General features: G+C 52.7%; 1 protein-coding gene across 11 annotated transcripts in view; it reads left to right on the top strand.

Annotated features, from left to right (window-relative positions):
- Nucleotides 1-7,208: 7,208 nt before the first annotated feature.
- The window catches only part of RIMS3 (regulating synaptic membrane exocytosis 3), a 39,985-nt gene continuing 23,700 nt past the window's right edge, over nt 7,209-23,493 (top strand). For 6 of the 11 annotated variants that reach the window (XM_067725673.1, XM_067725674.1, XM_067725665.1 and 3 more), the window contains exons 1-2: nt 7,211-7,346; nt 22,047-22,219. The gene's annotated coding sequence lies outside the window, so the exon portion shown is untranslated. Of the gene's footprint in view, nt 7,347-9,602; nt 9,766-10,739; nt 10,833-22,046; nt 22,220-23,493 lie in introns of those variants that run through there. The other 5 variants (XM_067725667.1, XM_067725666.1, XM_067725671.1 and 2 more) reach the window with 5 other exon arrangements.

Genomic DNA, 23,493 nt, shown 5'->3' with positions numbered 1-23,493 from the left:
TCCCTCTTTTCCTCCTCCTCCCTCCCTCCCTCTTTTCCTCCTCCTCCTCCCTCCCTCCCTCCTCCTCCTCCCTCCCTCCCTCCTCCTCCTCCCTCCCTCCCTCTTTCCCTCCTCCTCCTCCCTCCCTCTTCCTCCTCCCTCCCTCCCTCTTTTCCTCCTCCTCCTCCCTCCCTCCCTCTTTTCCTCCTCCTCCTCCTCCCTCCCTCTTTTCCTCCTCCTCCCCCTCCCTCCCTCCTCTTCCTCCCTCCCTCCCTCCTCCTCCTCCCTCCCTCCCTCTTTTCCTCCTCCTCCTCCCTCCCTCCCTCCTCCTCCTCCCTCCCTCCCTCTTTTCTCCTCCTCCTCCCTCCCTCTCTCCATCCCTCCCTCCCTCCTCCTCCCTCCCTCCTCCTCCTCCCTCCCTCCTCCTCCTCCCTCCCTCCTCCTCCTTCTCCTCCCTCCCTCCCTCCCTCTTTCCCTCCTCCTCCTCCTCCCTCCTCCTCCTCCCTCCCTCCCTCTTTCCCTCCTCCTCCTCCTCCCTCCCTCTTCCTCCTCCCTCCCTCCCTCTTTTCCTCCTCCTCCTCCCTCCCTCCCTCTTTTCCTCCTCCTCCTCCTCCCTCCCTCTTTTCCTCCTCCTCCTCCCTCCCTCCCTCCTCCTCCTCCCTCCCTCCTCCTCCTCCTCCTCCTCCTCCTCCTCCTCCCTCCCTCCCTCTTTTCCTCCTCCTCCCTCCCTCCTCCCTCCCTCCCTCCTCCTCCTCTCTCCCTCCTCCTCCTCCTCCTCCTCCTCCCTCCCTCCCTCCCTCTCTCCCTCCTTCCATCCCTCCCTCCCTCTTTTCCTCCTCCTCCTCCCTCCCTCCCTCCCTCCCTCCCCCCTCCCTCCCCCCCACCAGGCTGCTGCTCACTCCTGGTGCCTGCTCCTTCTTATCTCCACTCGCTGGCATGTGGCTTCAATGGCTCAGGCGCACTTGTCCCTGACCTCCCTACCTCACCTCCCTCTGCCGCCTGACAATTTCTTTCTGTTCCTTGGTTCAAGAGAGCCTCTAATTGCCCTGTCTCGGATTGTTGTGCTGGGCCATTAGTTAAAGGTCACCAGCTAATATATGAGACGGCAACCCTTGGCTCTGTGCTGGCCCCCATCTGCTACGTCTAGAAGCTGGAGGGGCCAAGTAGTCTAAAGCACGGCCCCAACTGTGTTTGTGGTCTGGGGAGCTTTTCTTCAAAGTGGCTTTGAGTCTGGCAGGCATGGTGCCGTCCCTGGGACCACGTGACTGGAGCCCAAAGCTCCAGATTTCCTGCCCAAAACTTTCCCCAGAGGATTTGTCATTTCTTTCCTTGAGTTATGTAGCAGACAAGCCTGTTAAATGTCATCCGTGAAGGTCTTCTTCCTCCTCCTTCCTCTCCTTCCTCTCCTTCTCCTCCCTGCCCCAAGGAACTTATGATATAGTGAAGACAGAGGCAGGAAAATAACTAGATTACATCTTTAAGTGTATGAGTGCTTTAGAAGTATAAACAAAGTCCTAATAGCTACCACTTACTCAGTACCCTGTACCAATCACTGCTGATCACTTTACATACAGTTTTCTCATTTAATCTTTACAGCTCCCCTGTGGAGTTGGCACCACGTTTGACACATGTGAAAACAGGCTCAGAGAGCAGCTCACAGATAATAAACAGCACAGCAGGGCTCTGATGCCAAAGCCTGCTCTGGCAAGCACTGTGCTGTGCAGCCTTCACCATGCTGTTTGAGCACAGAGGACCACCCTGGCCTAGGGAGGAGGCAGGGATGCCTGGGGAGAGCAGCAGCCATCCAGGAGGAGGTGATAGCCGAGCCTTGGAGCGTATAGGGGTGGGTGGAGGGTCACTGTCAACAGAGGGAGCCACATGTGTGAACAGTACCAGTGTGAGCAGGGTGCAGGGCCAGGAGCTGTGCCCCTGAGAGTGAGTGCCTCCCTAAATTTGTGCCCTAGGTGTCTCTCTTGCCCCACCCTCATCCAAGCCCTGACAGGAAGGGTAGAGTTGAGGCAGGAAGAGTTTTGAGGAGAAGGAACCAGGAGAGGACGGCAAATTCAACACAGCCTAGGAGATGCAAGTACTATTGTCTGGTTCCCAGCACCTGCAATAGACTCTCAGGGCACATGACTAGAGTCCAAAGTGGAAAATCCAAGAGGAATGAGAATCTTTAAAATAACCACATGAACAATCCTCTCTGCCCAGATTCCCTACACAGCTTTCTTCTGCTGACCGTCTGCTCTTGTCTTGGATGTCACGTCCTCCAGGACGCATCCCTAGGTCTCCCACGCTTGCCTTAGGGCACTTGGGTTCCTATTCTGGTATTGTCCTTTGCCTGCCAGACTGTGGAGTCCCTGAAGACAGGGGTTGTATCTTCTGACCCTTCCATCTACAGCAGAGCATTTGGCTCATAGTAGCTGCTCAGTAAAAGAAAGTCAGATGAAAGAATAACAGACAGCCTCCAAGGAGCAGGTGTCAAGTTTGTCAGGCCACGTGGATTTTTCCTCTTTGTCTCTGGGGTCCTACCAACCTCAACACTTGGAATCCTACACATGTTCTTCTACCAGGAGAAACCTTAAAAATCATCTAGCTATCTCCTTCCTCCTACCTTTTCCAGACGGGTTGATTGTTGTCCCATTTTCATGTATTTGCCAACAATTTCTTTCTTTTTTTTAAAATAAATTTACTTATTTATTTTAATTTATTTTTGGCTGAGTTGGGTCTTTGTTGCTGCACGCGTGCTTTCTCTGTTTGCAGCGAGCGGGGGCTACTCTTCGTTGCAGCGTGCGGCCTTCTCATTGCGGTGGCTTCTCTTGTTGCGGAGCACAGCCTCAAGGCGTGCGGGCTCAGTAGTTGTGGCACACGGGCTTAGTTGCTCCGCAGCATGTGGGATCTTCCCAGACCAGGGCTTGAACCTGTGTTCCCTGCATTGGCAGGCGGATTTCTAACCACTGCGCCGCCAGGGAAGTCCTGACAATTTTAATCTTATGTCTCCACCCACAATTTCTCCTCTGAACTCCAGACCTAATCAGCTCCTTCTGCAGCCCCTCATCTGGATGCCCCACCGTACCTGAATCTGAACATGTCCAGCATCTCCCCCACCTGGTCCTCCTCTGGGCTCCCCTGATCTGGTGAAGAACATCACCCATGCTTCCTGCTATGGGGATTAACTGAGTTACTATGTATAAAGTCCTTAGAACAGGTCCTAGGACATAATACATTTTCCATAAGTGTTAATTATAATAATAATAGTAATAGTTACAGGATACTGAATACAGCTCCATATGCTATATAGTAGGACCTTGTTGTTAATCCATTCTATATATAAAAGTGAAAGGGTTTTCAGTAGGTGAGGGAATGTGGTTAGAATTGCTTTATAAGGATTTCTCTTATGTGAAAGTTTGGAGGTGGTGAGACCTAGTCACAGCCAGCAGCTGGATTCAGGAGGGAGGAAGGCCATCTGGAGGGGGGGAGTGGCCACAGGGATGGAGAGCAGACAGTGAACCTGGAGAGTATTTAAGAGGTAGATTGGGCAGGCCCTGATAATTAACTGGATGGAGGTGAGGATAACGGAGGAGTTAAGAGTGACTCCCAGGTTTCTGGGTTAGGCAACTGGTACCTTGACCCCAGGTGGGGAGCATCTGGGAGGAACGAGGCAGGCTGGGTTGGCAGAGCAGGTGGTCCCTAGACCAAGTCAACAGAAACATGGAAAAGTTCTCAAAATCTTTGTGCCCTAACTCCTCTGAACCCAAACTCTAGCTTGGTCCTGTGTACTTGTCCAGCCTCATCCCCAGCTACCCCAGACTCAGGGCACATAAACCACTGCTCCTCCCCAAAGCTCCACTCTTCCTTCTTGCAGTGGGCTTGTAAGTTCTACCCCACTCCTTCCCCCTCCCTCAAACTCCACAGCTTCAAGGACATCTCTGGGATCCCTGCCCTCTCCCCCCACCCCTACCAGGATTAACATGTTCTCTGCTGTTTCCGGGATTCACTGAATCAGAACTATTTCTCTGCCTGTCTCTCCTAATGGCTGTTTTTCTCAATTCTGAATTGCCGGCACCTGGGATGAGGCCTGATCAAGGTTAACTTCAAAAAAACTTTGTTTTATTGAATTCGCCAAGAACCTGGCTTTCTTGCATTAAAAGTGGGGCGAGGAGTCGGACCTTGAATCCCTACGCCACCACTTAGAGACTGGGCAAGTTACTTCTGTCAAATCCTGTTTCCTCATCTGTCAAATGATAATACAGTGGCCCCACCTAGAAGAGTTGTTTTAAGGGTCAATGGAAATATTCTATTTTATGTGTTTCGCACAATGCCTAGAACATTGTTAGCTTCCTCAAAAATTTAACCCTTATTTATATTAAGAAAAATATTCCCGCCTTAACTCTGGGAAGCTGCATGAACTGAACCGAGGATTGCAGTTCCCAGTATGGCCACAGGAGCGAAGTGGTGAGCAGCCTCGGCGCGGACTCTGGCTCCGTTTTGCTAAAGAACCTGCTGTGGACCCAGATGGCCCGGCTGGGATTTCCGGGGCTTCCCGGCCCCTGAACAGGTGGGCGCTGGCCAGGGTGTCGTGGGAAGAGCCTCTGCGATGTACTCGGCCTTGACTGTCACAGCCACGGCCGTCCCTTCCGCTCATGCCCTTCGCGGCTTGGGGGAGGGGCTGGCGGGCCAGAAAAAGCAAAAGTAGAGGGCAACTGCGATGTATCCCTTCCAGTTTGTCATTCAAGTCTTTCAAACTTGAGTATGATCACTTCTCTGTAGAAGTTTTTATAGTTTTATAGTTTTTATAGTCAAATTTATGATTTCCCTTTGGCATCCAGATTTCATCAGGCTTAGAAAGTCTTTTCCATCCCCCAGATTGTGAAAACATTACTCAATGTTTTCTTCTTGTACATTATGGTGTTATAATTTAAATATGAGCTCCACCTGGAATTTATTCCCATGTAGGGTAAGGCCACAGCTTTCTCTTATTTTACCAAATAACTTGCTCGATATTCCACCCATTTGTTGTAAGTCCTATATTTCCCCTCATTTACCTGAAGTGCTATCTTTATCCTACACGGAATTCCCTTGCCTGGTTGTCCATTTCTGTACTCCATTTTGTTTCACTGATTCCTCTAGGTCTGCCTCAATACCATACTGCTTTAAATACATTGGCTTTATAATACGTTTTAATATCAGGTAAGGCGCAGGAATTCCCTGGTTGTCCAGCGGTTAGGACTCAGCACCTTCACTGCCAGGCCTGGGTTCAAACACTGTTTGGGGAAGTAAGATCCCACAAGCCATGAGATGCAGCCAAAAAAAAGAAAGAAAAAAAATATATATATATATACACGTATATATGAATCAACCTCTACCCCTACCCCTAACCCCCTGACCAATCCTTCTGGAAGCTGTTTTGGAGCTTTGGAACCCCTGAAATTATATGTGAAGTGTCGTCTGCACATTTCTCCAGAGGGAAAGTCCAAGTTTTCATCAGATGTGCAAGCGGAACCTGATTCCCAAGGCAGCCACTGGTTTACATGTCTCTGTGATGGGGTGCATGGGAGGAGCACAGAGCAATCTTGATTCCTCCCTTCTCTTCCAAATCTTCACAGGCTCTGCTCTCCTCATCCTTCACCTCCACCATTGTTCCAGCTACTTCCCTGCCCTCCATCTTGTCCCCCTTCCCCAAATCTAATCCTCCTTGCTGCTCCAGAGCAACCGTTGTTCTATATCACAGGCCTTAGTTGTAGGCCTGATGTAGTTTTGATGATAACAGAAGTTTAGTTAATAAGTGAATAAAATTGTGAGTCCCAGCTCCACCACTGGCCAGCTGTTGGGACCCAGCTTCAGGCTCACCACATTGTTGGGTCACAGTTTACCCTTCTCACAGACCAGGTGAGAAGGGATGAGATAGGGTGAGGGGTATGTAGAAGGTACAGCTAGTTATCCCCAGGAGGGTCGCTTTTATTAAATAATCTCAATTATTTTCCTTTTCCCCCACACCTTTCCACTCCCCATTCACATTTTAATCTATGCCCTCAGCAGGGAGACTACTTGTTTTGCTTGCCTTCAGCAAACAATTAGGAAGGCAAACAGTAATAGTATTGTCCCCTCTGTAAATGAGTGAATTAAGAACACTGGAGCCCCAAAGTGGAATTGACCAGCTGAGCAAGGTTAAGTACAGAAAGATGGGGGCAGGCATAACTCTAGGAGAGACTTTATACAGCATCCTCCTCAAGTCCCAGTGCTCAGGGAACCCACTTGGAAGCTCCATTTAGGCACATGCTAGGTCCTAGAGCAGGGCTTCTCAGCCTTGGCATTAGCAACATTTGGGGGTGTCCTGTGCATTGAGGGATGTCTAGCAGCACCCTTCATCTCTTCTCACTAGATGCCAGTAGCAACCCCCAGTTGTGAAAACCTAAGATGTCTCCAGACACTCTCAAATGTTGGGCCCGGGTGGGGGGCGGTGAATCACCCCAAGTTGGAAACCACTGTTCTAGGAGAAGAGGGGCGGTGAGGGGAGGGAGGTTAACATGGGTCTTAGGGCAAGACACTCTCTACTCCCGTACCCTCTGTCTGAAAGGAACACCGTAAAGTCTTTTTCTTCATAGCAGTCACTTGGGCAAGTCTTTTCTCCTCTCTGGGCTTCAGGTTTTCCATCTGTAAATGGATTTGATGTTTGTATGTCATTTCCCCCTTCTCTCACCATCTGACATTCCTGGATCTGGTCCAGGGTGTGACAGGGGTACCGCGGTGCCAGTGAGGTCCTGGGAGGTCCCCCAGAGCGAAGGAAGATGAGAAAGAACAGATAGATGTAGAGGTGGAGAGGGGGGCAAGCATGAGCAGGAGCGTTCTGGAGACCTGGAGAGGCTTCGGGCATCCTCTCCACCCCGCCCCTTCGAGGCCTTATTACCACAGGTCGCCCCCAACCAGGCAAACCCAGACTCTCCAGATTCCCTTAGGCCCCGCCCACCACCACAGGCCCTGCCCCACCGACCCCGCCCCTTCCAATGGCCCCTCCCCCGACCGCGACCCCGCCCCCATCAGACCCCGCCTCCTTCTTCGCCTCCCGCCAGCCGGGGCTTGGGCTTTGCACCCGGCGGTGGCTGAGAACCGTGGCGGCTGCGGAGCAGGCAGCGCAGGCGGGCGGAGCAGAGCTGCCCGGCCCGGTTGCGGGCGATGCCCCCGTGAGCCTCTCTCGCCGCCCCTCCCCGCCCCGCGCCCCTGCCCCTCGGAGGCCGCAGCGCGCCTGGGACCGGGCCGCGCCTTCCGCCGGGTCCGCGGGGCGGGGTCCCAGAGCACCTGCCCCGCCTTGCGGAGTCGCCTCGGCCAGCGGAGACCCCTCCGTGTCTGGACCCCGGCCCCACCTTCGGGTAAGTCAGTAGGCCTTGGTCGCCTGGGAGTGGACGTGGGGAGGGGGTTGCGGAGGTCTGGGGGACCACGGGGCGGGGGAGGGGTCTCTGGTCGTGAGGCGCCACGTAGGGATCTTAAGTGTGCAGGGTCTGGGGCGGCGGTTGCGGGGGCCCGGGGGCGGAGCACAGTGTGTGTGATGACTCTGGGGGGCTAAGGTATGAGAAGGGAACATGAGGTGTTTGGGGAAGCCCGGAAAATGGAGTAGAAGGCCCCAGAGTCTTGAGTTCTTTGCTGATGCTCGGAGCACCTGGGGCCCTGATCTTCAACAGCATTGTCTCCCATGGCATTTTTGGAAAGTGCTTAGAATCTCTCCTGGAAAGGGAGCTGGAAGGCAGCCTCCCTTTCTCTCTCCTGCCTGTGCCCTGGTTGAGAAGCTGGCCACTCTTTCCTCCCAGTGAGGCACCATTGTGGTGCCCAGAGGACCCCTACCCCCACCCTATGAAAGAAAAGGGGTGATGCCCATTCCAGCCCTAGGGTGGGGAGAGGGGGCTTCTGGGAAGCTGGGAAAGGTAGTTGGTCAATCAACGGTGGGAAATCCAGGGTTCAGGGAGGTTTGGCAAGACCCTTGGGGGGCAACTTGGGCACCCTCTCATGCAAGGGGAGGGTGTTTTCACCTGCTGGCCCCCAGGCTGCCTGGACCCATGTCCACATCACCTTTTCTGGATAACCCATCCCTGAGGAGTGGGTTTCTTCCCAGTACCCTGGAAGGCCAGGGAAGGCCCATAGCTCTTGTGGTCCTGGATGGGGTGGGCAATGCCATACCAAGGCCAGAGAACAGAGGCACTGGCTGCACTGCCACCTGGGGGCTGTTTGGATGTGGCCCTTCGTGGGTGGGGAGCTGGGTGAATATATCAGTGTCTAGCCCCAGCCCCAGGGGTGTTGTCTGGATGTAGAGAAGAAGGCTGCTGCCTCTTTGGTCCTGTCTTCTGCCTGTGATGACTTCTTCTGTCTGGGCTCCTTGAGTTTGGGGCCTGAAGTGGTGAGGAGAGGGCCTTTTTGGGCTAGGCCTGGTCACCAAGGGGTTAACTAGCCAGCCCCACAGTTTCTGCCAGCCACCAATTAGTCTGTAATCAGACAGCTGCCAACTGTCCCTAGGGGCATGTGGGCAGACTAATGGGGCATTCTCTGGTGGAGGTGAGGGGGTGGGGGAAGGGGTCTGTGAAACCTGTGCTCAATCCAAGCTTCGTGCCCTTCAGAGCTTGTTTAGGGCCCACAGACCCCTTCTCCGCCCTCTGTGCCAGCTGCTTGGCTTAGGGACCTCCAGCCATGGGGTTCGATACCTACCCAACCTTCTGCAGGTATGAAGTGCAGAGTCAGGCAAACTTGGCTTCAAACCCAGGCTCTGCCACTTTCTGGCGATGCACTATTGAGGAAATCGCTTCCCCTTTCTGAGCCTCCTTCGTGAAACAGACCCACCTTCTAGGTCAGCTGAGAGGAGTAAATGAAATGGTGGATTTGAGCTGCTTAGCAGAGAGGCTGGCACTCAGGAGACCTCAGTAGGTAACTGCTGAACTCCTGAGCACCCCCTGTGCCAAGGACCTGACGGATGGGCAGGCAGGAGCCAGGGGCTGAGCATCCAGCAGGGACCAAGGTCCCATCCCTCGGGGCATGCGGTCTCAGCGGGCCAGGCCTGAACTCTTCTCTCTCCCTCCCTCCTTGCTCACAGACACATCTGGTCTCTGCACATAATTGGGTTTTACTCTGCTGAGCCCAGGGCTGAGCTGCTACTTTCTGGGCTCACCCTGTTCCTAACCAGGTGATAAGCTCTGTGGGGTCTGTCAGGGGTCTGGGTGATGTCTGCAGCTGCAGCAGCAGCTGGCCCTTTAAGGAGGGAAGAAAACAATTATCCAGCCTGGGCATTGCATCAGCTGGAGCCTGGAGGGTCCCTGGGGAGGAGGGGGCAGGCTGGTGGTTGATTTCATTAGTGCCATGTGAGAACTCTCACCCAGGTCTGCCCCACTCCCAGGCTGCCGCCTTCTCCCCAGGGCGGCAGCCCAGCCCCATTGCCTCCCCTACCCCACCCCGGGGGCATCACCTTGGAGCACTCTGTGCACGCCCATGACACGTAGAGGGGGCTGTAGGGAAGTGTTTGTCACACTGGCCTTCTGCTGACTTGGGGTTGCAGGATATGCCTCCTGTAATGGCATTTTGCTGACCATGGGGGTGTCTCCGCCACTCGTATTTGTCTGACCTGGGAACTGTTTCTCCCCCACTGGCATTTTGTTGACCCTGGGGAGGGATGACTTCTACATTGGCCTCTTACTGACGGTGGAGCTGTTTCCTGCACTGGTGTTTTGCTGACCCAACAAAGGAGCTGTGCTGCCTGGGCTGTGTGTGAACGGAGGCCACGGGTTAGAAACAGTTGTTCTCTGGTTGGAGGTGAGCTGCCTGGGAACAGTGAGTCACAGCGGCAGAGAGGGCTCCAGGTTCTTGGGCACCAGAGAGACCTGGGTTCAAGTTCCGCATCCTCCACCTCCACACTCTGTTATACTTCAGGTCTCAGACACCTCTGGAAAAATAGGAGTAATTTACACCCATACTGCCCCACCCCCATCTGGAAGGTGCTTGGCAGATTAAATGTCATAACTGGATGTACAGCACCCAGCCCAGGACTGGCAGGTGGAGGGTGCAGGCTGCGTGATGATTCTCTTCCCTTTGCAAGTTTGGGCTCCTCACACCTTGAGTTCAAGATGCCTGGACAAGAAAAGGAGGGTTGAGGAGGAGTGGAGAGAAGGGGAGAAAGAGTGCAAGGCCCTCCTGCCTCTGTTGCAGGATGATGTGCTCAGACGCCTGATGTGCTAAGCACTGTGTGTCAGGCAGCTCCTGCCTCCATGGAGCGGGCATTCTAGCTGGGAGACGGCCCAGAGCATGTGACATGTGTTGAAAGGAGAGATGCAGCGACGGTAGCGTGACAAGGCGTTGAGGAGGCAGAGAAGGAGGGAACCGGGTGTGCTAAGGCCTTGGTGATGGCGGGAACAGGACTGGTATGGTGGCGAGGGCAGGAGTCGGGGAGAGAGGGAAGAGAGGGGGCAGGAGTCAGCACAGCCAGGCCAGATCTCCTGGTCTATCTAGCAGGATACTTTCAACTTGGGAATTATCCTGAAGCCGATGGCAGCCTCTGAAGGATTCGAAGCAGAAGCAGCAGGGGCTGATTTCCAGAGAGTGTGGGCTGGGGTCTGTGGCCCTCAAGCAGATCCTTCTCAGGAGTGACCTTTTGCCCTCTCGTCCCCCCTTCCCTGTGCCCAGGGAGCAGGTTGTTTATGTGACTCACCCCAGGAGGGAGGAGGCCAGTCCCAGTCCCTCCAGCTCCCTCTCTCTGGGTCTTGTTGATGAAATTTATCTCTTGGGCCCAGGTTCTCCCAACCTCTCTGGGGAGCCAGAGGACAAGAGGCAGGGCTTTGGCACTAGCCAGGCCTATATTCACATCCCAGCTCTGCGGTTCTGAGGTGGGTAACCTCTGGCAAGGCACACCTGTCTCTGAACTTCAGTATCCTCAACTATAAAAGGGGGTTGATGTTATCTGTCCATGGGAAGGATAAAATGAAATTCCAGATAGAAATCACAAAACCCTATTGCAATGTCAGTTGGTATTTTAACTCTCTTGCCGGGGGGTTGACACCACCTTTGGGCCAGGCCCAGGCCTAGGGCTGACTGGGGGTGGAGGCAGGGCGAGATTCACCAGTCTGTGGTTGCACAGGGCAACCTGTGCTTAGAAGGACCCCACGCTTAATGTTTGACTGTCACCATCTTGAAATTCTTAATAATTTTGAACAAGGGATACTGCTTTTTCATTTAGCCCTGGGCCCTGCATATTATATGGCCCCACAAATTGGGTTGGAATAGGAAGAGGCAGGGAGCGACACAGACCTGCACATAGTCCCCAGATGGAGGAGGGGTAAGATGGAGGGCATGACTAACTGTCCCAAGGTGGGTGGGATGTTAATAATAGTAACATTTATTTAGTGCTTACTGTGTGCTAGGTTCTCTGCTAAGCACTTGACATATTCATCTTCAAACAGCCTTATGAGGTAGGTACGATTATTATTTCCTATTATTCATCTATATTATCGTATAGATGAAGAAAGTGAGATTCAGGTTCTCGGCCAAAGTCACACAGCCATCAAGTGCATAAAACCCAGGTTGTCAGATGGGAGAGCACGTGCCTGGACGAGGCATGTCCAGTCCTGGACATACCTGGACTTCACTAGGATGAGGCACCTCCTAAGCTGGGTGGGTCTGAAGGATAACTTGGAGTTTGCCAAGGAGGAAAGAGGTGTGTGGGGAAGGGAGGGCTGTCTCATCCCGGAAGTTCCTGTGCTCAGGAGTGATACTCGGCCAGGAGAGGTGGAGCCAAAGCCAGATGCTTTCCAGGGCTGAGAGAGGAAGCCTTTGGATTTCACGGTTCTGATATTCCAAGCTCAGAACTTCCAGTCACTCTGTGCCCAGGCCCTGCTGCAACCGTGATTCCTCAGAGCTGCCCTGTATTGCCCACTCTTCCCCCACTCCCAGGTAATCTCATTTACCTGACTTTAATGCCCTCTTCCGGGCTCAAGACCTGCAAATCTAACTACTTCTTGGACCACATTTAGATGTCTCATGATCAGTCTCAGGTCCAAACTCAGGTCCCAGCTCTGTCTGCTGGCACCTGCTCTGCCTCGTGTCCCTAGCTCATCTCTGCCACCACCATCCACCCACTTGCTCAAGCTGGAAAGCTGGAAGTCCTCCTGGACACCTCCCTCTCCTTCACCCCCACATTCCACAGCCAGTCCTCAGCAAGTCCTGTTGGCTCTCCTGAATCTCTCTCCCCAGTCCGTCATCTCTCTCCTTGCCCACTGCCCCACTCCAGACCAGCATCAGCTCTCACCTGGACCACTGTGACAGCCTCCTAACTGGTCTCCTTACATTTCTGTTTTTGCCCGGCTTCATTTCAGGTTTCATACTGTAGTCAGAGTGATCTTCTAAAGATAAACGTTTGATTGTGTCATTTCCTTGCTTAAGACCCTTCCAAGATTTCTTGGAATAAAAGCCAGGCTGACGTAGCCTGCGAGGCCCTGTGGGATCTGGTCCTTGCCTGCCTTTTTGGATCATCTGTACCAATTGCCCTCTCCCTGAGCTGCAGGACTTTCATACATGTTGTTCCCTTATCCTGGAATGCCCTTCCCCTGCTTATCTATCTCCTTCAGATAGATACCAGCTTGAACATCATTTCTGCAGAGAAGCCTAAACTGGAAACTAAACATCAGCCCCTTCCATAGGACCTTGTGTTCTTTACGACACTCGTCACACTTGACTGGCCTTTCCTCATCTCTCTTTCTTGCTGGACTGTGGACTCTGTGGGGTCAGGAATCCAGTTTTGCCTGGCCCCAGCACGTAGTAGGTAAACAACGAATTGTTCTGTGGATGAAAGGAATAGGTGAATCATTGCTGCAGCATCCTAACTAGCCTCCCTGCCTCCAGGCCTGCCTTTTCCAGTCCTTTCTCTGTATAGCCCCAGAGTTCTAAAACACAGAACTGACCCTGCTACTTAAAATACTTCAATAGCTCCCCGTTGAGGGCAAGAAGGGCCTCAGCTTCTTAGCATGGGATTCAAAGCACGTTATGATCTGCACCCGAGAGCCCCTCCAGCCTCATCTCCCCTGCTTACCCCCTCCCCACACTTTGAACTCCTGTTCTTCTAACACATCAGGCTGTTGTTTTGTGCCTCTGTGCCTCTGCCCTCGTGGTTCCCTCTGCCTATAATGCCTCCGCACCCCTGCTTAGTCTCCCTGGAGAACATCCTTCATTCTTCAAAACCAGCTCGGCTGCCACCTTTGCTGGGAAGCCTCTGAGGAGCCCTCCCGGCCCTCCCTGGGCAGAGTTGGCGCCCCCCGCCACCTCAGCCACATCCACACAGAGTCTACATCTTTTCCTCCTTGTGTCCCATGAAACTGAGCTCTTCCGGTGCAGGCACAGAGATTGTTCATCTTTGTGCCTCCAGCTCCCAGCTTCTCCCCTGTCCTTAGTTAGGTCTTTGCTTGTATACAGAAACCCACTCAAGCCAGCCTCAGTAATAAAGAAGTGTTTATTACGAGAACACAGGGGGTTTGGGGGAACTGAGGAGTAGGAAAATCGTTAGCCTCTGGAAGGTGAGACCTGTAGGCCAGGAGAAATTGAAGCAGCTGCTCTCTGTACCTTGTTGGCTGCCTTCACCTTTCTGTCTCCACACACTGGGTTTTCTCAGCTTCTCCAGATAATGGACCACTTATAGTTCCTGTATTTCATCCCTCAGTTCCAACTACATTCAGAGATAGAACCCAGGGCTTGGCAGATCCAAGTCCAAACTCCCAGGAGAGGATCTGATTGGCTCTGAGGGGGTCAGGTACCCACCCTGGTCCAATCAACTGCAGCCTGCAGGGAAGGAAAACAAAGTCAGACATGCAGACATGGCTCTTGTTTGTTTGTAATCTGGGCAAGTATTATACTTCAAAAGACATCTGCTATAATTCTTACAGTGCCAGGTGGGCCTGGTCCCAGCCTTCCATCTGGACGGCACCTGGTGAAAACAGACCTGCATCGTGACTTCAAGAGGAGTCTTTTCCGGGGGCAGTAGCACCCAGGGCAGGCTCCAAAGAGCCTGTCAAATGTCATTCAGAGGCCTGAGCAGAGAGTTAGGGAGATGAGACCCTGATTTTCTCACCTCTCTTTGGAGTGGGGGAGAGAGGATGAGGAGGGCGTGAGCTGTCAGGACAGTTCTCTCTGCCAAAATCATATTCATCTCCTAAGACTCAGCTCATTTCCTTTTCTCAGTGAAGAACCATGCATGGTAGTTCCTGCTGTGAGACTCCTATTAGATGGTAGATGTAAGGACAATTTGTAAATAGAGAACTGAGCAATTTCTAAGGATTGTTATTATGGGAATGGAATGTGGCAACAGGGTGCCAGCTTGCCACCAGTGCCATCCAAGCTCCTACAGGAGGCAGGCAAGCCTAGAACTTCCTTCCCAGCGTGAGCATGGTCCCTTCAGTGAGACCTGAGATGACTTTCAGTGGCTCGTGCACATGCCACTGCATGGCATTGGCTCACATACTGAGAAAGTTGGTTCCCTTTCAACTCTATCAAGTCCAAGTTTGTCCCAGGAAGAAAGTTGTCAGTGCCATGCTGGTGTGTCTTTAACAACTTTCCAACACTTGCTGCCCTTCTTTTTTTTTTAATTTAAAAATTTTATTTATTTATTTATTTATCTATTTATCTATTTATTTATTCTATTTTTGGCTGTGTTGGGTCTTTGTTGCTGCACACGGGCTTTCTCTAGTTGCGGCGAGCGGGGGCTTCTCTGTTGCGGTGCGTGGGCTTCTCATTGCAGTGGCTCTTCTTGTTGTGGAGCACAGGCTCTAGGCACGTGAGCTTCAGTAGTTGCAGCCCGAGGGCTCAGTAGCTGTGGCTCATGGGCTCTAGGCGTATGGGCTTAGTTGTTCCGCGGCATGTGAGATCTTCCTGGACGAGGGATCGAACCTGTGTCCCCTGCACTGGCAGGCGGATTCTTAACCACTGTCCCACCAGAGAAGTCCCTGCCCTTGCTTTTAAATAGAGATCTTGGGGAATTCCCTGGTGGTCCAGTGGTTAGGACTCGGCGTTTTCAATGCCAGGGCCTGGGTTTGATCCCTGGTCGGGGAACTAAGATCCCGCAAGCTGTGCGGTGTAGCCAAAAAAAAAAAAAAAAAAAAAAAAAAACCGGAAAACCACAGAGATCGTGACTGGCAGCTCTGTGTAGCTAAACTTTAATAATATAGCTTTGTTTTCACTGTACTTATTTTACTGTCATTTTCCATTTATTAAAATTGGTATTGGCTTTCCATTTATAGTAGTAACACAAAATTTCTCTTTAAAATAAATGCATTTAACTTAAAAGTGCCAATTTTAAGAAAATAATTGATGGACCTTACAGGCCTATGGAGATTTGGCATAAACCACTGAGGGACACACAGTGTTATGTGGATAATGCAAAACTGGGACGTTGTACAGGGACGTCAGGGATGTGGACCTAGATAATCTTTAAGATCCCCTCCGCCTCCCTGGAGAATTTGGGGGTCTCTTATGCTGTGCCAGCCTACTCCGTTCTCCTCACCTTGTACCCTGGCTTGGGTTGCTTTCAGAGACTCATGCTGTGATTGTCCCGTAGATAGGAGAACATGGGCTGCTTGCTTGAGAGGGGAGCTTTTGGAGTTGGGGTGTCTGGATGGGGGTAGGATGCCTCTCGCCTCTGAGGCAGGACTTGGGCACTCCTGGGTGGGGGCTTTGCGGCGGGGGGGGGGGGCAGGAGCTGCAGACTCCACAGTCCTCCAGGTACCCATGCACAACATGGGCCTTAGGGCCTCCCAGAGGGCAGGAGTCCCAGGGAGTGCAGAGGCTATGGGGGCCATGGGTGAGGGTGAGGCTGTCCCCAGGGCTTGGGGCCCAGGGACAGCAAAGCCAGGAGACTTTGGGGTCTCAGAGGTCCTGTTCTCCTTGCTCTCCCCTTTCCCACCTCTTTGTGTCGCTCACTACCTGCCCCTGGAGATGGGGCAGCAGCCCCAGGGGGCCTCAGAGGACACAGAGGATTTATCCACAGGGCCCAAGACCAGGGCCAGGTGGGCAGGAGGAAAGTCCTGCCTGCCCCTCCCCACTCCCATGTCCACAGCGGGAGGGCAGGCCTTGGCTCCACGAGGGGTGGGGGGCCTGGGTAGTGTGGGGCGTGTGCTTGTGTATCCATGGTGAACGTCTGAGGGTCTCTGTGGAGGCATATTGTGTGTGTGTGTGTGCACGTGTGTAAGAGAGAGAGTTTGTACGTACGTGCGTGTCCGTGGTGAAAGGACCTCTGAGTGATATGTCTGAGGGTCTTCGTGGGGAGGCTCTGTGCGTTGTGAGTTTGGGCATGTGTGGCAGGGTGTCTTGTGTGTGATGTGCATGTGGGTCTGTGGTGAATGCGTCTCTGTGTAATGTGTGTCTGTGAGGCATCTGGTGTGTGTATGTGTGTGTGTTGTGCGTCTTGGTGGCTTGCACGCTGGGTGTGGTGTGTGCCTGTTGTTTTGTTTGTGTCGTCGTCTTTGTAGAGCGTGTCTGGCTCTGTGGTGTGTCCGAGTGGCAGTGTGCAAGTGTGTGGCGTGCACCTGGGGCTTTGTGCTCCAGAGAGGGTGCGGGGGCCAGGGGCGTGCCTGGGAAGGCAGAGTGCGTTGAGGGCAGTGTCTGTCTGGGCTGGGGCCGAGGGTATGCTGGCTTCCCGGGAGGGTCCCCAGGGTGGGCGGCGGGTGAGGGCGGCGCCTTCCTGCTCAGCGAGGGGTCTGGTAACCGGAGCCCCTTCCCCCATGAAATATTGATCCTGCCTAGCGGCGGCCCTGGCCAAATAAGGCCAGACCCGCAGGGAGCAGGGAGAGCGGGGTGGGGTGGGGGTGGGGGGGCGGCCGCTGTCCGTGGTGCTGCCGCTTCCCCCTCGGCGGGGGCGTTGGCGCTCAGGCTGGGGCGGGACTGGGAGGGGGTGAGATTTCCCCATCCACCAACACCCTCAGCGGGGCCCCTCCCTCTGAGGATGAGCTAGCCTGTCCCTCTCACCTATCTGTCAGTTCTACCACCCTTTCTAGGAAGGGGAAACAGGGACCAAGTGAGTATTTGGCGGGGGAGGGGATCCAGTATCCCTCAGGGCTAGGGTTTGCCTGGGACAGTCCTAACTTACACTTGTGGTTCTGGTGTGATTGTTAGTAGTGTCTCTGTTCACTCTTTGAAAGAGTCCTAATTGCATGATAAATTATGTGCTCCCCAGCAATGAGGCTTTGCCCCAAAGACTTCTTCCCCTGCTTCTCTGCTCTGCCCCTGGGGGTTCTGTAGTCAGTGGGTGTGCAAAGTGCGGTGTGTGTGTTTGTGAGTGGGGATACTGTCTTTCCTGTGCTTGGACTGAGCTGGAATAAGGGCTTGGGAGCCCCAGGCCCCTTGGGATCCTGCTGCAACCCAGACCCTCCCCAGGGAATCCAGCTCCCTTCTCTACCAGTCCAAATTCTGCTTTCCATTCAGGCTGTGCTTTTGTTCAGGCCTGGGCTTCCTTTGCCCTCCTACGTCCTGGGCTGGGCAGGCCTCTCCTTGGTCTCGATGTCAGGGTGCGTAGGGCCTCCAGGTTGGCCATCTGTGTATTCACGACATCTTCTCTGAGTTCTCCTACTTTGACTTGCTGATTCTCCCTCCTTCGGTGGATTCCATTTTCCTCCTAGCCCTAACTGTAGGTATTACCTCTCACCCTTTCCTCACTCTGTACCCTCCTCCGGGCATTCTCCTTCCTTTCCACACCTCACTTTTCCCTTTTGGGAACACACCCAAATCCTGCCCACTCACACTGCTCTCCTGAACTCCAGGGAATCTGCTTACCTGTCCAACACCTCCATATGGGAGTTGCAAAATTATCTCATCATATCTAAAATAGGGACTCATGTTTCCCTCAAGCCAACTTTTCCCTCCAGGACCTCACGCTGTGGGGATGGCTCCTGCTCACCCTTCCTGTAAATCATGTTGGATTCTGGTTTCTGCCCTTCCCCTAACCTTGTCCCATCGCTAACTCCAGGCAATCCCCCAAGCCCTCCCACGACTCTTGCACCCCTTTCCTCTTTCCACCGGCACTGTCTGAAGCAGGGCAGCCCTTCTTACCTGCCTCCTGACTGCTCTTCCTGCTGTCGGGCTTTGTTCTGATCCTGCACTGTGTTGGATTGATCTCTGTAAAATGTTACATCTAAACCATGTCAGATTTCACTCCCTTCAGGATTAAAGCCAAACTTCTTAGCCCTACATTCAGAGCCCTTCTTTGGCTGTTCCCAGCCTATGTTCCCAGCCCTCTCTTCCACAGCTGCACATACGTCCTGCTCCAACTGCACTGCTCTGTTCACCAGCCTCTGAACATACCATTCTTTCTCTGGACCTTCCCAGCTAGTTTCCACCTCTTTCCTGCCACCTGTACCTCTCTAAATCCCACCCACCTTTCAAGGTGCTCTGCAGAGAATTTCTCCGTGATGCCTGCCCTGGTCTCCCCATCCTGAAGTGTTCACTCTTTCTGCAGAACAGCCAGGGTGTTTTATCTTTACCTCTCAGTGCTTTGGGTGGTCCTCCGACCAGCAGCGTGGGTATCACCTGGGAGCTTGTTTGAAATGCAGACACTCAGGCTCCACCTTCCTGTGACCCATGGAATGAGAATCTGCACGTCAGTAAGATCCCCAGGTGATTTGTGTGCACATTGAAGTCTGAGAAGCACCGGCTGGTGCCTCCACTGAGGGCGGCATCTTGCTTCTGTTCGGGAGTGCCTTCAGCCCCAGGGTGTTCTCTAGGGGCATTCTCAAGTGCCAAGTCTAGCAGCCCCTGTCAGGCAACAGCTGCCATATCTGGCCACAAGTTATGAGAGGGGCTGGGTGATGGAGATGGTCAGGAAGCATGTGCACTCTTCCTGGATGCTTCCACCTGGAATCTATGCCCCACAAGGCTCTGGAGCTCAAGCTCTGTAAATCCACTAGAACGACAGGAGGAGGAATCAGTTAATCAATAAAAAGACAGTTATCAAGCAGAGAGCAGAACTTTTCCCTCTTCACAACTACACATTGGTGGAAATGTCTGTTATTTTAATGTATTCCAAATAAGGTCACATCCTGAGGTACCAAGGGTTAGGACTTCAACGTATCTTTTTTTTGCAGGGGGGCGGTGCACAGTTCAACGCACAACAGGCAAGGATGGTATAGGGTCTGGGGGAGCATGACAGGGGGACTAACCTTGTCTGCAAAGACTCTCCTAGGACATGCCATCCAGCCTGGGACTGAGCGCTGAGTAGGGATTAGCCCCCAAAGGTGGTGCGACACATACCAGGTCCGCAGGACACGAGGGTGGGGACGGACTGGAGAAGAGCTTTCCAGGCTAGCAGGAGACAAAGTGGCACTTTTGGGGAATGAAAAAAATGCAAGTGTGGCTGGGATACGGAGGAGGGGCAGGAGTGCGAGATGAGCTGGGTCACTTCACTTGTGGGCCTTGTGAGGGGTTTTTACTTTCTCCTGAAGGAAACGGGGAGCTACGGGAGGCCGTCCCGCAGGAGGGATTCATTCTGCCTTGTGAGCCATCTCCTCACAAGACTGAGCTGTCTGAAGGCTGAGTCGTTCCTCTGTGAACCCAGTTCTGAGGGAAGACTTGCGGCCATGTCCTCAGGAGCCCCCTGGCTGAGAGAAGACACACGGCAGCCCCGTCTGAGGAAGGAAGGCCTGGCCATGGCCCAGCAGCCCTCAGTCCAAGTGGGGAAGACGAACCTTGCCCTCAGGAGCCTTGTTCTGAACAGGAGACGGGGCTCACCCAGCTCTGGGTCTGCCTCACCCTTGGGTGTCCCGAGTCCTTGGAGTCTGGAGGACACAGGTTGGGCCCAACCACCCAAGCCCCTGCCCTGCTGTGAGGACTATGTCTGAGAACGTGTCCAGGGCAAGTGCGTGACCCCTATGGGCCCCTGAGGCCAGAGGCCCTGAGGCTGGGGGAGACCTGAGCACCCTGCTCTCCTCAGGAGATGTCTGGTTCTTGCCTTTGTATCGGGACCCAGTCTATCTGCTCAACCCATCCCTACCACACACTCAGAGGGCCGCCCCTTTACTGTGTGTGATGGGAGAGGCCCCCACTGCCCAAAGCTGCCTGTCCCTTCTTGCCTGGGCTGAGTGGGCCAGGCTGGGTGGAGGAGAAGTGGGTCAGCTCAGTAGCCATGGCGACCGCAGCTGCTCCCAGCCAGCCTTCTCATCTCCTTGCCACCGACCTCACGATGACATCCTTTGTTCGGCCTGTGGGGATGGGGGCCAGAGGGGTGAGATTGGGGGCCAGAGTAGGTATGAGTGTGTGTGTGTGTGTGTGTGTGCAAGCTCACACAAGCGCCTGCTCAGAGCTGGTGTGCATGTCTGGCTAAGGGACCCCACAGATCCAAGTAAGACACTTCCTGCTTTCCTGCCCACTGAAGGGATGGGGCTCTTCATGCCTCTGAGCTGGGCAGGGGCTGGGGGCCGGGGGAGGGTGTGTGTGTGTGTGTGTGTGTCTGTCTGCCTGCCTGTGGCTGTCAGTGTGGCTACTTCTGTGTGCTTTTGTGTGGATGAGTATCTTAGGGGTGTGTGTGCATGTCTGTGTACACATGTGATTGTGTCTTTAAGTGTGTATCATTTGTGTGGGTCTGCATGGTGTGTAATCACACACTTGAAATTCTGTGCCCTGTGCCTCTCCCGGTTATGTGTAGTGTGTGTGCGAGCCTGGTTTGGAGGAGATAAAAGTCACATAACCAGGAGAGGAGCTGGCAGAGTGCTCCCTACTCAGGCTGGGTGTGCTCCCTGGGTCCAGCTTACCCTCCCCCACCATGCACCAGCTTTGTCACCCACCTGTCTCTCCCTGAGGGGGAGAGTGAAGGCTAGAAACAAGGGATACCCCCACCTTCTGTAGATGCAGGTAAAAGAAAACCAGTAGTACCTCATGAGCTGGTTCTCAGTTGGTGAGGCAGCACTGTGTTAAGAGGGATTCTGAGGTTAAGTCTGGCCTCTGACATGGGCACAGATTGGCATGAACAACGTGGTGGGCAGCCCTAGTGCTAGATAAGGGTTGGGGCAGGGGTCTCCAATGCCAGATGCAGCATCTGCTGAGGGACCAGGAGCTGAGATGCTGGCAGGGAAAAGCACAGCTTCACATGTCAGCTCCCACCTCAACTGAGAGGTGCAGGAACCCAGATCCCACACTTATCCTGCGCCCAGGGCTGGAGTGGGAGGTGATCCTATTCATCTCCGAGCCTTCCCAGGAAGTGGTTGCACCTGGTTGCAATCCAGACTCATAAGCACCAACACCTGTGAAGTCCTTTACCATTTACAAAGGCACATTATAAATGGTAATAATATAATTGCTGAGCATTTAGCATGTACCAATCCTTATTTTTGTAATATTTCATCTAAGAATCCTAAGGTGGGCATTATTATCCCAACTTGAAAGATGAGGAGCTATAGGCTCGGGGGGTTGTTAAGGACATTGCCCTGGGTTATATGGCTTGTAAGTGACAGGTCTAGGTTTTGAACTAAGTCTGTCTGCCTCCAAAGCCTGTGCTTTTAATTACTGTGCTTTCCTGCTCCTCATTAACCCATCTGACTCCCAGTCCAGCCCGGAGAGTCAGGCTGGGTCCAGATGGCCAGTAGACTCATTTTATAGAAGAGGAGATGAGGGTTCAGAGAAGCTGAATGACCTGCTCAGGGTCACACACTGTGGGTGGAGCCGGGAGTTGGCCCCCTGATACACCCCCAATACACACACTCCTGACTGATGGTCGTGTCACATTGTGTCTGGGGAGGGACACAGACCCCATCGGTCAGGGAGAGGACAGAGGAAGAATAGGGTCTGAGCTCCTTAGCAGTTGGACCTGGATGAGTCCCTTGGCCTTAGCACCAGCAATTTAACATTAAAGTGCCTAAAGGCAAAAAAAAAAAAAAAAAAAAAAAAAGTGCCTAAAGGCAGATTAGGGGACCCAGGAGTTTGGACAAGGAGGAAACAGCATCAGAGAGTTGGAATGATTTGCTGAAGGTCACACAACTATCTCCAAAGTCCGTATCTTTACTCCGCAAGCTACTAGAATCACTGGAGGACACATGTCCTCTCTAGCCCTTCCTCTAAGCTCCCCTTTTTCCTTCCAGACTCTTATCACATCACCTCCTCCTGGAAGCTACCCTGATTGTCTTCACCTCCTTTCTTGAAATCTGGTGTCTCAGAAGTTAACAGAAGGCTTGTGTAAATGCCCTAGGTGTGTGCTGTTGGGAGGGGCACAGCCCCCTGTGATGGGAACACCACATTCAGATTCATCAGTTTGGTGAGTTTGGGTTGTCTTCAAGGTGAGAGGTGGGGAGGAAGCACCTGACAGGTGATGTAGGACCTGGGAGTTAGGAGTCTTGGTTTGTAGCTCTGGTTTTGTCAACAGCTTTCTTTGTGACCCTGGGTGTGTCTCTTTCCCATTCTCTTTTTTTTTTTTTTTTAAGATGTTAAAATTATAATGTCATATCATCACAATAATCTTTTTTTCCCCATGATTAGCTTTCTGGTTTTTTTTTCACACACACACACTCTATTTTATTTTTACAAGAGATAAATAAACTGACACCAAGCATTGTAAATGCATGACCACAACAAAAGCAACAATGACTGCAATTACCAAACACGAAACACACTCATACTATGTCGTAATATTGACATTCAGTCCAGTAATCCTCCACTGCAACAGCTCCTTTACTTTTTTTTTTTTTTTTTTTTTTTTTAATTTATTTTTGGCTGTGTTGGGTCTTCGTTTCTGTGCGAGGGCTTTCTCTAGTTGCGGCGAGCAGGCGCCACTCTTCATCGCGGCGCGCGGGCCTCTCACTATCGCAGCCTCTCTTGTTGCGAAGCACAGGCTCCAGACGCGTAGGCTCAGTAGTTGTGGCTCACGGGCTCTAGTTGCTCCGCGGCATGTGGGATCTTCCCAGACCAGGGCTCGAACCCGTGTCTCCTGCACTGGCAGGCAGATTCTTAACCACTGCGCCACCAGGGAAGCCCCGCTCCTTTACTTTGCAGTGAAAATTGATTTGTATATTTTTTGCCTCTGACTCCTTGTGGGATTTTTTTTTTATTCAAACAGAAAGTCACAAAAATTATAATCATCCTCATCAGTTCACTCAGTCCCATGTAATTAATTTTTTTCATCTTGATCTTTTGTTAGCACTTTTATGAATTTATCAGTTTTTCCATTACTCTTTCCCATTCTGAGCCTTGATTTCCTCCTCTGCAAAATGAAAGGCGCAGGTTGGAATAGGGAGGCAAGGCAGTTTGACCTTATGAGCTGGTTCTCATCAGTTGGTGATGCAGCACTGTGTTAAGAGGGATTCTAAGGTTAAATCTGGCCCTGATGAGAAAGAGAGAAGGATTAGTGATGTCTGCTGTGTGCAGAGGATAGGCGGGGGTGGTAAGAACCTTAGGAATTTGCCATCCCTTATAGCCTAACAGCCCATCACTCTGTGACAGATTCCTTGGTCTTTTCTGTTGAAAGGGTGGGTAGCTAGTTTCATCTTGGGCTTTTGGATAGCCTTACTGATGCTCAAAAAAGGTTTATTAACT

The sequence above is a fragment of the Pseudorca crassidens genome, chromosome 2 (assembly GCF_039906515.1).
Source record: "Pseudorca crassidens isolate mPseCra1 chromosome 2, mPseCra1.hap1, whole genome shotgun sequence".
Classification (NCBI taxonomy): domain Eukaryota; kingdom Metazoa; phylum Chordata; class Mammalia; order Artiodactyla; family Delphinidae; genus Pseudorca; species Pseudorca crassidens.
The sequence above is the reverse complement of the archived record's forward strand: the minus strand, read 5'-3'. Positions and strand labels throughout refer to the sequence as shown.